Below are 12,500 nucleotides of genomic sequence, written 5' to 3' on the forward strand. Positions count from 1 at the left end.
AAAGAAGGCAAAGCATACTGGTTAGTCAATGACTTGTAGAGATAATTGAGGCTACACTACTATACATAATCAGGTGCACGGTGTTCGTAACAATGCATACTGTGGTCCGGAGGTAATTCCGATTACCATATTCTATATTTATTGGTCATCGACAGCATACATTTTATGCTCCAAAAGAAATACCCCGATCCATCCAACAAAATGGTCACATTTCATGTTCTTTTAAAGGCAGACGAACTAAATTTAACGAAGCATTGGCTCTTCTTAATATCCCATTTTCAAGTTACTGATACGAATCCGCCAAAGAAACAATTATGCGTTTTACCTAACATCAAGTAATCTGCAAAGTTCCCGAGACAGACGCATGGCTTGTTCAGTTTCCAAAAGTAAATACAGGCTTTCTGACTGAAAACATTCGCATTCCTAGCTCTCTAAACCAAACATTCAAAAGAAAATTACAAAAAAATGACCTCTAAGCTTCTGAATAGTCCACTTGGTGACATAGAGTATTTTCCGTCCCAACACTTTCTCGACTGCAAAAGATATTTACTTCCTAAGTACATGACAAAGTCTTCGTTTCAAACCATTCACTCAGTTAGTTTCCATGGTAACATTGCGGGATTCCTTGGCCACCATCAGTCGCATTAGTTGACTGTGGAATTTCTCAATCTTCTTTACATCTTGAGCTTGCTCTGTTTTAGACACCAAAGAAACTCGATCATCTGTTACTTTCATACATACACCAGTTCCCATCAGAATGCCTGTATGTATTTGTCAGCTGGGCGCGGTGGCTCACGCCTGTCATCCCAGCACTTTGGGAGGCTGAGGTGGGTGGATTGCTTGAGCCTAGGAGTTTGAGATTGCTTGAGCCTAGGAGTTTGAGACCGGTCTGGCCAACATGGCAAAACCTCGTCTCTACTAAAATACAAAGATTAGCCGGGCATGGTGGCACAACTCCTGTAATCCCAGCTACTGGGGAGGCTGAGGCACAAGAATCGCTTGAACCCAGGAAGCAGAGGTTGCAGTGAGACAAGATCGCACCACTGCGCTCCAGCCTGGGCAACAGAGCAAGACTCCGTCTCAAAAGCAAAATTTAAAAAAGATATAAGGCACAACTGTAAACTTAGCTGAATTCTGATATCTACCCATTTTTGTGTCATCCCTATAGTTCACTTTGTATTAAGTTGGGTTTCATTTGGGATTTGCGATGTACATATATATTTCTAGCTGTTCATACAAAGTTCTTATATATCAAATGAAAAGTGTTTTTCTCGTATGTTATTAAGTAGTGAATATATAAGGACTGTACTGATCTTCTAGGCTTGAGTTTACATAGGTGAATATCACCAACACCTGGCCTTAGAAAAGGACCATGTCATTTTTGTTTTGTTTTGGTTTTTTTGGGCTATGACTTACGTCTTTTCTTGCCTCCTTCCTAGACGTTCCTATTTCGCTTTCTTGTCGGCTCACTTTTTCCCGTTCTATTTTCCACCAAACCATCTGTAGAGCTACAGAAGGTATCCTTTCTTATTTTTGGTAAAAGCCAGAACTTTACCTAGGAATCTTTTAACAGTTTTTTAGTGCTTATTTTTAAAATCACTGTCAACAATAAATCTAAGCCTAGAAGTATCCCTTCTTTCAACATATTTTTATTTGTTTCCCCGAGATGTGAAAGGGTTTCATTCCTTTAAGAGGCCTAACAGATTTGCCCCGACAGAGTTCACAAAACCCACTTCTCTAGAACGTAAATTGCTATCATGGGAGACTACCCAGAAATCTGACTCATGGCCCTGTGCCCACACTCTAAGACCTGTGTCTTTTGGAGAAGATCACAATGATTTAAGGACATTTTGAAACTTCCAATTATGTCTAAAAATTATATTCTTTTGTTTACATGATGAAACTTTTTGTTGTTCCTTGCTGGTATATAATAAAATATGTACGTGGGCGGGGGGGGGGAAGAAGAAGAATGCCTGTGTTTGAGAACCACACGTGCCGTGCCGTGCCCTGCCGTGCCGTCACTGGGTCAGCGAGGTGAAGCTTCTCTCTCGGCAGGCAGGCAGCGTGGCTGAACTCCTCCCAGGTCTGGTACTGGGGCATCGTGGCCTGGAGTGCAAAAGTAAACAGAAGCAAGGCCGCAGAACCCGGCCCGGCAAACTACCTAGAGTCGCCAACGGACGCAAAAGTCATAAGGTCTTGTTTTCTACAAATTCATGAGGGCTTCTTCTTCTTCTTCTTTTCCTTCTTTTTCTTCTCTCCCTCTCTCCCCCCCCCCCGTCTCTGTCTCCCTCTCTCTCTCTCTCTCTCTCTCTCTCTCTCTCTCTCTCTCTCTCTCTCTCTCTCTCTCTCTCCCCCCCCCCTCCGTCTCTCTCTCTCTCCCCCTCCCTCTCCCTCTTTTTCTTTTTACTAGAAGCTCAGGTAGATCTAATCTAATCTAATCCATTCCCAAGGCCTCAATTCTTTACTTTAGGAATCCCAGATTTGATCTCCATACAGAATCCTGTACGGAAGTGGCGAGTTGATTTCTGGACTTGGAGACCTCATAGATGTTACACATTAATAAAGATTCAGGCCTGGCACGCTCAGCCTCCCAAAGTGCTGGGATTACAGGCGTGCTGTTCACGCCCACTTATGCCCGGTGTGTTATGAGCGGCTCGGCTAACATGGTAACTTTGTGGCCCCATGGTTGGGCCTTTGGTTTCCACCCTAACAGCCAGAGGCTACCTGAGAGAGCCCTGTCCCTCGAAAGAAGGGTGGTTATCTGCAGATAGCAGCAGCGTCTTGCTGTGAAATCCACAAAGCCTCCACTGCGATTCAGAATGGTGTATGTCCCAAACGGCTGGTCCTGTTTATCTGCTCTGGTCTTTAGGAACGAATGCTCCCCTACTAAAATCTGTCACGGACACCTCCGGGACCGATGAATATGGTGGGTGCAAGTTCGGAGGTGAGGCGGGTACTTCGCTAGAGCTGAGGAGTTCGAGACCGGCCCGGGCGACAGGCTGCAGTGCATTTGTCTGTCCAAGGCCCATGGCAGCCTCCGCTTCCCTACCTCGAGCAATCCTCCCACCTCGGGCTCCAAAAAAGCTAGAACTACAGGCGCCTGCCATCACGATGCCCGGCTAACTTTTTAAGTGCTTTTATTTTTTAGTACAAACGGGGACTCGCTGTGTTGCCAGGGCTGGTCTCAAACTCCTGGGCTCGAGCGATTCTTCCACCTAAGTAAGTCTCCCAAAGTGTTGGGGTTACAGGCGTGAGCCATGGTGCGCTGTCCTCTTCTTTATTTCTTTCATTCCTCCTCTCTCTCTCTCTCTCTCTCTCTCTCTCTCTCTCTCTCTCGCTCTCTCTCTCGCTCTCGCTCTCGCTCTCGCTCTCTCTCTCGCTCTCGCTCTCTCTCTCGCTCTCGCTCTCGCTCTCGCTCTCCCCCCCCCACCCGCTCTCTCTCTGTCTCTCTCCCTCCCTCCCTCTCTCCTCTCTCTCTCATTCTTTTTCTTTTTTCTCTTTCTTCCTCCCTACTTTCTCTGATTTCTCATTATCTTTTTCTTTCTGCTATTTCTCTTTCTATTTTCTTTTTCATCTTTCTTCCCTTTACATCTCTGTCTCTTTCTTTCTTTCTTTTTTCTTTTTTCTTTTTTTTTCCTTCGAGACGGAGTTTCGCTCTCGTTACCCATGGAGTGCAATGGCGCGATCTCGGCTCACCACGGCCCCCGCCTCCTGGGTTCAAGCAATTCTCCTGCCTCAGCCTCCCGAGTAGCTGGGACTACAGGCTGCGCCACCATGCCCAGGTAATTTTTGTATTTTTTAGTCGAGACGGGGTTTCGTCATGTTGACGAGGATGGTCTCGATCTCTTGACCTCGTGATCCACCCGCCTCGGCCTCCCAAACCAAAGTGCTGGGATTATGGGCGTGAGCCACCGCGCCCGGCCCTCTCTTTCTTTATATTTCTTGTTCTTTATCTTCCTTTTTATTTTTTTATTTTTTATTTATTTATTTTTTTATAAAGATGGGGTTTCACCATGATGGCCAGGCTGGTCTTGAACTCCTGAGCTCAGGTGATCCACCCACCTCGGCCTCCCAAAGTGCTGGGATGACAGGCGTGAGCCACCGCGCCCGGCCTGTTCCTTATCTTCCTTACTCTCTTTCTCTTTTCTTTATTTGTTTCTTTCCATCTCTCCGTGTGTGTGTCTTTCTGTGGATTCTGAAAGAGTCTCTTCAATCTGTACCACAGACCTCTGAGACTTTCGCTTTGTTGTGTTTTTCCTCCTTGTCGTGTAAAATGTGTTCGCTTATTCTTGTGGCCTGATGACGACATGAAGACGAATTGGGAAAGGAGGGAGTTTTTATTTCTGTGACTGCTGACGGGGAAACGGAAGGCCTGGAAAATATCGCCAGACCGACTCAAAGTTACAGAGGATGTCAGGGCCTGTATACCTTCCGAGCTCTCTGTGTACGTGTAACAGTGCGTATTCACCTCAAGAGGGAAGCGATTTTTTTTTTTCCTTTTTTTTTTTTCCTTCCCCGCCCCCGGAGTCTTGCTCTGTCGCCCAGGCTGAAGTGCAGTGGTGAGATCTCGGCTCAGTGCGACCTCCACCTCCCGAGTTCCAGCGATTCTCCTGCCTCAGCCTTTCGAGGGCCTAGAGATGGTGGTTTCGTCGCGTGGACCGGGCTGGTTTGGAACTCCTGACCTCAGGCGACCCGCCCGCATCTGCCTCTGCCTCTGCCTCTGCCTACTAGAGTGCAGGGGTGACGGGCGTGGGCCGCTAGGCCCCGGCCTGCTTTTTCTTTTGTCACTAGAAAAGAAAATAGTGCGGGCCCTCTCGTGATCACGGTATAAACCCTTCTATACTGTGGAATACGGCGCGCGTGTGCGTGCGTGCGTGCGTGCGTACGTAGGTGCGTGTGTTTCTGTGTGTATTGCCGAGTCATGGTGCTTCCTTCCCCCGCAGGGGCTCCGCTCGGTTAGTTGTGGGGATAATGCCTGGGAGGGTGCCGGGCTGACACTTGCATATGTTGTCTTCGGGCGTCACCTAGCGGTCACGGTTCTTGAAGGTCTAGGCGGCATACGGGACGCTCTGGCCGCCCGCCCGCAGTCAGGAGCGATTGTGGCTTCTCTCCGCTACCCGCCGCCCCGCCCACGCCCCGAGCTCACCCGCCCCCGCCCCGCCCCCACCTTGGTCCGTCCGTCCGTCCGTCCGTCCGTCCGTCCCCCTCACTCCCTCGTTGCCCAGAAGACCCCTGGAGACCCTGGCTGGGCCCGATTGTTCTTCTCTTTGATCCGTTGTTTCCCTTTCTCTCTTCGTGTCTTTTTTTTTTTTTTTTTTTTTTTTTGAGACGGAGTTTCGCTCTTGATACCCAGGCTGGAGCGCAATGGCGCTGTCTCGGCTCACCGCAACCTCCGCCTCCTGGGTTCAGGCAATTCTCCTGCCTCAGCCTCCTGAGTAGCTGGGATTACAGTCACGCGCCACCGTGCCCAGCTAATTTTTTGTATTAGTAGAGACGGGGTTTCACCATGTTGACCAGGATGGTCTCGATCTCTCGACCTCGTGATCCACCCGCCTCGGCCTCCCAAAGTGCTGGGATTACAGGCTTGAGCCACCGCGCCCGGCCTCTTCGTGTCTTTTTAACCCATATGGACTCTGCTGCCTGGGTTTTATGGATGACAGCTCCACTTTAGGCCTTGCCGTTAGTGGGGACTTTCCTGATTCTCCTCAGTTGTAGTGAAAGCAGGTAGATGTCAAGAGCGTGCAAGTAAATGGCATTTCCCAGAAGTCATCGAATGGGTGTGGAGGAAGAAACATGCGGTGCCCCCCTTTCAAGGCAGCGATGCCAGCAATAATGAATTAGGTGTCATTGCTGGAGTCGGCTTGTTTCCTGAGTTGCCCTCCGTGCCCACCCCCACCCCAGGCTTGAAAACATTCTAGAATAACCCACTGTGCCTCCGTCCCTTCCCCTTCCTCTTTCTGTCCCCTTCTGCTTGCTCCCCTCGGTTTCTCTCGTTCCAGTCAGGCATATCCTCTCCACTCCACCCCCACCCCCACTCCTTAGGTAAATTCAACCACCCTGGCCTGGGCCCTCATAGTCATTTTTTTTTTTTCATTTTTAAGATAGAGTCTCGCTCTGTCGCCCAGGCTAGAATGCAGCGGTGTGATCTCTGCTCACTGCAACGTCTGCCTCCCGGATTCAAGCAATTCTCCTGCCTCAGCCTTCTGAGTGGCTGGGGTTACAGGCATGCGCCACCACGCCTGGAGAACTTTTTCCTTTTCTTTATACGTTAAAATTAAAGAAGTTTTTTTGTGTTTTTAGTAGAGACGGGGTTTCACCATGTTGGCCAGCCTGGTCTTGAACGCCTGACCTCAGGTGGTCCACCCGCCTCAGCCCCCCAGAGTGCTGGGATGACAGGCTTGAGCCTCCGCGTCCGGCTCATAGTCACTTTTAACGGTTACGTTAAGTGTAAATTTTTATTTTCCTGGCCAACATATTAGTAAGGTGGAAGGTGTGTCGTAGCCCCTACCTGGGCCTTACTATGCTTTTAGAGGATTAAAAAACAAGAAAATAGGCCGGGCGCGGTGGCTCAAGCCTGTAATCCCAGCACTTTGGGAGGCCGAGGCGGGTGGATCACGAGGTCGAGAGATCGAGACCATCCTGGTCAACATGGTGAAACCCCGTCTCTACTAATACAAAAAAATTAGCTGGGCACGGTGGCGCGTGCCTGTAATCCCAGCTACTCAGGAGGCTGAGGCAGGAGAATTGCCTGAACCCAGGAGGCGGAGGTTGCGGTGAGCCGAGATCGCGCCATTGCACTCCAGCCTGGGTAACAAGAGCGAGACTCCGTCTCAAAAAAAACAAACAAAAAAAAAAAACAAGAAAAGATCTTTCTATCCTTTCTCCTTTTGTTTCTGTCTTCCTAATTTCCTTTTCCAGCTCTTTCTTTCTTTCTTTGTTTCTTTCGTGGTTTCTGTGTTTCCTTGTATTTTGTCTTTTTTTGCGACAGAGTCTCACTCTGTCACCCAGTTCTGTGTTTCTTTCGTGGTTTCTGTGTTTCTTTCATTGTTCCTGTGTTTCTTTCGTGGTTTCTGTGTTTCTTTCGTTGTTCCTGTGTTTCTTTCGTTGTTTCTGTGTTTCCCTTTTTTTTTTTTTGAGACAGAGTGCCACTCTCTCACCCAGTTCTGGTTCTTTCGTTCTTTCTGTGTTTCTTTCGTTGTTTCTGTGTTTGCTTTCCTTTATTTTCTTTTTGCGAGACAGTCTCACTCTGTCACTCGGTTCTGTGTTTCTTTCGCTGTTCCTGTGTTTGTTTGTTTGTTTGTTTGTTTGTTTCTTTCTTTCTTTCTTTCTTTCTTCTTCTTTCTTTCGAGACAGAGTCTCACTCTGTCACCCAGTTCTGTGTTTCTTTCGTTGTTCCTGTGTTTCCTTTTTTTTTTTTTTTTTTTCTCCTTTTTTTTTTTTGAGACAGAGTCTCACTCTGTCACCCAGGCTGGAGTGCAATGGCGCGATCTCGGCTCGCTGCAACCTCCGCCTCCCGGGTTCAGGCGATTCTCCTGCCTCAGCCTCCTGAGTAGCTGGCATTACAGGCAAGCGCCACCATGCCCAGCTAATTTTTTGTATTTTTAGTGTAGACGGGGTTTCACCATGTTGACCAGGATGGTCTCGATCTCTTGACCTCGTGATCCACCCGCCTCGGCCTCCCAAAGTGCTGGGATTACAGGCGTGAGCCACCGCGCCCGGCCTAGTTCTGTGTTTCTTTTGTTGTTTCTGTGTTTCTTTCGTTGTTCCTGTCTTTCTTTCTTTCGTTGTTCCTGTCTGTCTGTCTGTCTGTCTGTCTGTCTGTCTGTCTTTCTTTCTTTCTTTCTTTCTTTCTTTCTTTCTTTCTTTCTTTCTTTCTTTCTTTTTCTTTCTTTCTTTCTTTCGAGACAGAGTCTCACTCTGTCACCCAGTTCTGTGTTTCTTTCGTTGTTCCTGTGTTTCCTTTTTTTTTTTTTTGTAGCTGGGATTACAGGCGCGTGCCACCGCGCCCAGCTAATGTTTGTTTTTTTAGCAGAGACGGGGTTTCAACATTTTGGCCAGGCTGGTCTCGAACTCCTGACCTTGTGATCCACCCGCCTCGGCCTCCCAAAGTGCTGGGATTACAGGCATGAGCCACCGTGCCCGGCCTCTGCGTTTCTTTGTCTCTCTTTCTCTCTCTCTCTCTCTCTCTCTCTCTCTCTCTCTCTCTCTCTCTCGCTGTTTCTTTCTCTCTGTCTCTCTGTCTCTCTGTCTTTCTTTCTAGACGGAGCCTTGCTGTGTCGCCAGGCCAGATAGTGTTTAGTACCGAATTTTATTTTCTCCATTTTCTGTCTTTTTCTTCCTTCCTTCCTTTCTTTCTTTCCTCCTCCTCCTCCTCCTCCTCCTCCTCCTCCTCCTCCTCCTCCTTCTTCTTCCCCTTCTTCTTCTTTTTTAATTTTCACCTTGATGCAGGTGGGCGAACGCTGAAAAAGGCATTAGCCTCTTCTTTCTTTCTTTCTTTTTCTTTCTTTCTTTCTTTCTTTCTTTCTTTCTTTCTTTCTTTCTTTTTCTTTCCCTCCTTCCTCCCTCCCTTCTGTCCTTTTATCTGTTCCTTTCCTTTATTCTTTCTTTCTTTCTTTGTCTTTTATACTTTCTTTTTTCCTCTCTTTCGCCCTTCTTTCCGTCATCTCTTTCCTCATTCTTTCTCTTTTTCATCTTTCTTCATTTTCCACCTTTCATCATATACCTTCTCCAGATTTTTTAAATTCTGTCTGTTTTCTCCATCTCCTTCCTCCCCGCTCCCTGCTTGCTTTCTTCCCTCCCTCCTTCCTCCATCTCTCTTTTTTCTATCCCCTCCCTCCCTCCCTCCCTCCCTCCCATCCCCCACCCCGTGTGGATTGTGAACGTGTCCTCATTCGGCGTCTCTCTGTCACCTGAACGACTCGCGCCCGAGTCCTGTGTGTTCTTTCTCCCTCCGAGATGCATCTCCAAACACCCACACGTCATGGGCTTGTCTTTTGACTCTGTCTCGGTCTACGCAGATACACGTTTGGAGGAGCGTTTCTGTGGGGTTGGGGTGGAGGGGCTGTGTTTTCGGCCTCGGGAAGACTTTCTCGACTCACGGTTTCGGTTTTGCGGTCCGCCGGCCGCCCTGCCATCCGGATGTGTCTCGGTGACAGGTTTGGGATGGTGACATGTCGCCGGTTTTCGGGCTCCATCTGGTGGCCGCTTTTATATGGTTCTCCTGGCTTCCAGAGCTCCGGTGGCAGCTGCTGAGCGAGGGGAGCGTCCCTGCTGTGAGCTAGGCAGAGCTCCGGAAAGCCTGCGGCTGTCAGCGGGGCTGTCCCTGTGGCGCCAGAGCTCTGGCGAGTCACTTGTGAGTCAGAGCACGGGCGTGCAGGGCTATAGAGGGGCAGGCTGTCGCCGAGTTTCCAGGCCCGAGCGAGGTGTGCGGGCTGCCGGGGCTGGTCGACCAGCACGCCGTAGCTCCCGAGGCCCGACCCGCGACCCGCGGGGACCCTCCGGGCATGGCGCGGGTGGCCGGGGACGCCCCTCCCCGGCCCTGTCGCGGGCCTGTGCGGGCCCTGGCCGCCTGAGGCACCCGCCGAATCTCTTTTCCAAGTTCTCGTGGGGAGTCGGTGGCCGTCCTGCGCCGTCCTCCCGGGGTGCCGTACCCGGCTGCGGTCCCTCTGCTGTGATACTTTTCTTCCAAGTCCGCGTTCGTAGTCGGAGAGTGGTCCCTGAGAGCGCCTTCGGTCCCTCGTGTGTCCCTCGCGTGTGAGGGGACGGCCGAATGGGTCTCGCTCTGGAGGCACGGGTCGGCCCCTGCGTGGCACCGGTGGCCCGGAGGGCGTCCCTGGTCTTGGGGGTCGACGAGACGGCCCTGGGTGCTCCGTGTGTGGCTGCGATGGTGGCCTTTTTGGGGACAGATGTCCGTGTCGTGCGTTTCTGAGTCGGTGGTGTGGCCGGTGACTCGACCCCCTGCCCCCCAGGGTGGGTATATCTTTCACGCTGAGTTTGAATTTTGGGCCACCGGGTTGTTGCTGACACGCTGTCCTCTGGCGACTTGTCGCTGGAGAGGTCGGGCCTCTGGATGCGTGGGGGTCTATCTGGTCTGGCGGTGACCTGGCTAGCCGGCCCTGCTCTGGCTTGAGCCGCCGGCTGGGGCCCGTGTGCCTTGCCTCTCACGCATCCGTCTGAGTGTCCCGGCTCCCCGGTGCCGCCCTGGGTGGGCCCGGGTCTCCTCTGACCCACCCGGGTGTGGTGGGGAGAGGCCGATGCGGGTGGGGGGCTCCCTTCCGCCTGCGCGTGCGCTCCCCGCTGCGGGCACCTGGGGCGGTCGCGACAACCCCGCTCCGTTGGCTCCGTGCCGTGCGTGTCAGGCGTCCTCCGCTCCCTTGGGGTTGTCCGCCGTCCCTTCCCTCAGAGCGGGGCTGGCCGACCGCGGGCTGTGGTCGGCTCGGTGGTTTGGTGAGGCTGGTGAGGTCCCGTTGCTCCGCTCTGGGTCTTGTTCCGATCGATGTGGTGACGTCATGCTCTCCCGGGCTGCGACCGTTCCGCGGTGGGCGAGGGACGGACCTTCATGGTGAATGGCTCCGCTCTTCTCACCCCACCCGCGGGGGGGCCCCGTGTCTCTCCTCTCCCTGCATGTGTGGGGCTTGTGGTGGGAGGCATTAGGGGTACGGAATCCGGCCCGACCTCGCCGTGCTTCTCCTGTCGTCTGCCTGGCGGGGGCGGCGGGGTCCTCTGACACGGCAGGCATCCCTCGCTCTCGCCTCCTGTGGGTGTTGCCTTGCGGGCGCGGCCCCCCTCCGCGGCGGTGGGGGGCTGTCCCGCCGGCCCGTCGTCCTGCCCTTGCCGGGGTGGTGCGAGCGTTGGCTCCGCTCAGGCCTTTGCGGTGCTCCTGGAGCGCTCCGGGTTTGTCACTCAGGTGCCCGAGGCCGAGTGGTGGTGGTGTTCCCGCCCCTGGGGCCCCCTCCTCCGGCTGCTGCCACGGGGGGTCTGCGTGTGGGTCCTGAGGAGGAGCTCAGCTCATTGGAGGGGGTGTGGTCGAGCGAGGTGCGCCTCTCCCGCGTGGGGTAAGGGGTGCCGCAGGTTTTCCTTCTCCTGCTGCCGTAGACCACGGCCCCCCCTCCCTTCCCCAGGTGTCCCTGAGCGCCTCCGTGGCTGGCCCGGTGAGGGGGCGACCGGTGGGTTGGGGGAGCGTGACCCGCCCTCGGTGAGAAAGCCTTCTCTAGCGATCTGAGAGGTTGTGCCTTGGGGTGTACCGGATTCCCCCGGCTCGCCGCCTCTCTCTGCGTTGTGGTAGCGCTGCCGTCAGCGATTGGATTCGCTCACGTGTAGGCAGAGTTCCCTCTTCTCGGTGATGGGAGAGAGAGGGGTCCGCCGGTCCCCGCGGTGGGGACCGAGCGCCGCTCGATGCCTACTGTGGCCCGCGCCTCCCCCCTCTGAGTCGGGGGAGGGTCCCGCTGGGCCTGGCCCGGTGTCCTGGCCGTTGGGGGCGTCGTAGCTTGAACGCTGGGTGCGCGTGGCGTGTCCAGTCTGGCGTGTGAGCCGGCTCTCTGTCCGCTCCCGTGCCGTGCCGAGCCGTGGCCGGTGCCGATGGCCGCGCTGTGTGCGGGGCAACGGGTCGGGCCGCCTGGGCCTGGGAAACCGTCCCCCACGGTGGGGCGTGCCGGTCTCCCGGAGCGGGACCGGGTCGGGGATGGACGAGATTCTGGGCACGTTGCCCCGGTGTCGGGCTGGTCGCTTTTGGGGCCCCCGGTGGGTGGGGTCTGGGTCCCGTGAGGGGGCTCCGCGGTGGTGCCAAGGGGCTGGCCGGCGTCCTGGGTGGGGCGGGCCGTGGGACCGCCCTCGTGTCTGTGGCGGTGGGATCCCGCGGTCGTGCTTTCCCAGTGGCCCGACCGCACCCCGAGGTTTCTACCCGAGCCCTCGGCGGGCTCCCGTGCCCCTGCCCTCGTTGGGCCCTGGCCCTGCGTGTGCGCCTCCTCCCCGCCGCCGGCTGCCGATCCTTTCTCTCCGAGCGTCTCTCCGGCTGTGCTGGTGCCGGCCCCGTCTGGGACCCGAGCCGTCTCTGCCTTGTGGGGCGTCACCCCCGGCCACCGTCGGCCGGTGTCCGCGTCCCCCAGGTGTGTGCCTTGGCTTCGGGGCCCGGTGGTCGGCTCCACGTGGCTCTGGTGTGGACGTCGGAGCGGTCGGGTCGGCTTGCCGCGTGCGCGGGAAGTGGTTTCCGGGGCGCCGGCTGCGACTGCGGGTGGCGGTGGGGGGAGCCCCGAGCTCCCGCGAGGTGTGCGGTGATCGCTGAAGGCCAGGTGGCCGCTCCGGATTCCGCGCGGGACCGCCCTTGTGCTTGGGAGGCCACTGGCGGTGAGACCCCGTGTGTGTCACGGCTGCGGTCGGCTGTGCACGAGGCTTCTCTCCGGATCCTCGCGGTGGCCCGCCGCCTCCTCCCCCGCTCGCTGCCTTCCCCGGTCGCCTCGGCCTTGCCCGGGGTCTCGTCTCCTCCCGAGCCCGCTCTTCCGCTC

At 54.4% G+C, this 12,500-nt stretch overlaps 1 long non-coding RNA gene across 1 annotated transcript in view; it reads left to right on the plus strand.

Annotated features, from left to right (window-relative positions):
- The first annotated feature begins 4,889 nt into the window (after positions 1–4,889).
- LOC135273353 (uncharacterized) overlaps positions 4,890–12,500 on the plus strand; it is a 21,066-nt gene continuing 13,455 nt past the window's right edge. Inside the window, exon 1 of the long non-coding RNA XR_010341138.1 lies at positions 4,890–4,955. This is a non-coding gene — a long non-coding RNA (uncharacterized LOC135273353). The remainder of the gene's footprint in view (positions 4,956–12,500) is intronic.

The sequence above is a fragment of the Aotus nancymaae genome, unplaced genomic scaffold (genome assembly GCF_030222135.1).
Source record: "Aotus nancymaae isolate 86718 unplaced genomic scaffold, 86718_ANA_hifiasm-v0.15.2.pri h1tg001196l, whole genome shotgun sequence".
NCBI classification, from domain to species: Eukaryota; Metazoa; Chordata; class Mammalia; order Primates; family Aotidae; genus Aotus; species Aotus nancymaae.